We start from the raw sequence: 2,890 nt of genomic DNA on the forward strand, positions 1-2,890 counted from the left end.
TAACTGCTTAAAATGTGAAATACTGCCCTGAAAACATTTACAGATTGAAGTAAAATAGTTTCCTCAAATTTATATCAGTTGCTGGGTGTGGTGATACACTCCTTTAATCCCAGTATTTAGGAGACTGAAACGGGAGATTTACAGGCCCACAGGCAGCATCAGCAACTTAGACAGGCTATCTGCAACCTAATGATATTCTGTTTCATAATAAAAAATAAAATAGGGCTGGGATGTAGCTCAGAGGTAGTAGTCTCTTGATTCAGTCCCCATTAACAGACACACACACACACACACACACACACACACACACACACACGGAAAAAAATTAAAAGAAAGCCAACCCAAACAAAGTCAATGTCATTGTGAACAGTTGGTGGAATAAATGGAAAAGTTTATTCACTGCCAGTTACCTCATAGCCGGGCATGGTGCACATGCTTGTAATCCTAGTATTAGGGGGCTGAGACAGAAAGGATCATGGTTCATGGACAGCCTCAGCCACTTAGTGAGGCCCTCTGCAACTTCGTAAGACCCTGTTTCAAATTAAAGAATTAAAAAATAGGCAGGAGGTGTAGCTCAGAGGTAGAATGCCCCTGGATTCCATCCTCAGACCCACAAAAATAAAAAATAAAAATAAAGTTACATCACCACAAAATTATGTAATATTAGCGTGGTATGTTGGCGCAGTACTGTAATCCTAGGATTTGGAAGGATGAAACAAAAGAATTACGAGTTTGAGGACAGCTTCAACAATTTAGTGAAACCCCTAGCAGCTTAGCAAGACCCTGTTTCAAAATTTGATAAAAAAAAGGGTTGGGGATGTAGCTCAGAGGTAGAATGCTCCTGGCTTCAACTTTCAGTATAAAAATCAATAAATAAAATTGATTTTTAAAAAGCAAGGCAAAGTAGTCCCCTTAGTCCAATGACTTTGTTCCCTAATCCCTCTCTTTATTGCCTTGTTTATATCCTTTCTCCATTTTCTGAAAGTGTATTTAAGATTTTCTGCATTTTCTTTCATATCATGAATAACAAACATGAAGCAATTTCTATTTCCATTTGTAGCATCCCCCAGGCAGGAATTCCAGTCCACTGAGGCCACAGCTGATCACCCTTGCTTGGCCCCCATTTGTACAGTGATCTCTTCGACTTCTTAATTTTCAGTTCCTAGCTTCCTTCAGCAACTACATTTGTGTAGTAAGACACATTAGTGCTGGGGTTTTTCTCCAGCTAGTAAGCCTGAGATCTGTAGCAGACAAATGAAGTCTTAACTCTGTTTCTCGCTCGACATTGCTGCCAACTCCTTGATATGGATGCCTATCTTTTTTATCATTACAGCCTAAATTTCAGCTTTTTATAAGTGTTTTATTTTTGCCAGCATTTTGCCTTTGAAATCACTGATTCAACTTGCTTTTCACATGGAATCCTCAGCTTTTCTTGCAAGTACAGCTTTTGGAAACGTCGCTACGTTTTACTAACCTCTTGATTCCAGTGAACCCATTTGCTTCTCCTATGTAAATTCACTTTTTGCTTCCCCTTGGTACATCAGTTTGTAAATGTAAAATGTCAGCTTCGATGTCAGAATATTTTTCAGTACATACATAGTCATTATCTTTGCAAAATTGATAAATGATTGATCTACAGTTGATAGGCCCAAAGAGCTAATTTTTCAATCAAATGTCTTGACTGATAGCTTTCTACTATTATGCATAATTTTTATATTGTTTGGCTCTCAGTGTATCATAAATTTGATTTGTGATACAATGTTATTCTTAATGGAAGTAATAGCACAACATAATGTAGCTTATATTTGTACTACAAAAAAATGCCTCACAACCCCATATTCAGAATCAAGGAACTCTCTCTTTTTTTTTCTTTCTCCACATATGAAATATAATTTGAAATTAATTCTCCTTTTATAAATTATTATGGCAACGATGAAACAATATTTCAACTTTGGCCCAAACATCTCAAAATATTGCAATTTGGACAGAAATGAACCTTATTTTCTATCAGTCAGTTTTAAAGTTATTTATTCATTAAAATTTTGTTTTAAAAAATGCTTGTATATTTTTGTTCTTAGAATCTGGGCCCAGGCACAATTTTACATGGCATTATATAGTTCAGGATCGTAAGCCATGGTTCATGGCCAGAAGAGCAAGATGACAGAAAAACTGTAAGCCATTTCTAAATTGCTGGAGTCTTGTGAGAATATAACTATATACCAATTCCAGAAAATTGTTGTGAATGATTAAGTAAAAAGCTAATGTCTGGTCCTTCTCCTGTTCTTTTAAAATAACAGTATTTTACATATTTTCTTTTCACTGAATCATTTTCATCTAAGGATGAACTAGCTAGTAAAAATCTACGTCAGTAAATTATTATACCTGAGACTTGCTCTCTTTATATTTATGCCCTTAAGTCATCACGTAATTATTACCCCAGAGTCAAATTATGTATATAAACAGTATAGGAAATTAGCAGACCCTTCATTATATTTTATTACGTATGATTATTATACAAAGCACAACTGTATCACTCCAGCAGACATGATTCCTCTTTGAACACAGCACATGGATTGATTAAATGTTTTCCTTCCCAACATGTGTCTATTTTTTCTTTATGCCAATTCACAGTATTAAATTTACCAATTAAGTAAAGTGAAAGGTAGCTGCAGCTATAAAATTTCCAAAAATATACTCAAAAGAGCCTATTCTGTTTACTGATCTTTTAAATAATTTATTTCAAGATCAAGTCAGGAGTTTTATTTTTACTTTTTTTTAACTTAAATTTATTTAAACTTATGCATAAAATATGTAGAATATATAATTATATGTTGGGGGCACTATGTGATGTTTTGATGCATTGTATACATTCTGTAATGTTTAAAGGAAA

Source organism: Muscardinus avellanarius (assembly GCF_963383645.1).
Source record: "Muscardinus avellanarius genome assembly, chromosome: 14".
Classification (NCBI taxonomy): domain Eukaryota; kingdom Metazoa; phylum Chordata; class Mammalia; order Rodentia; family Gliridae; genus Muscardinus; species Muscardinus avellanarius.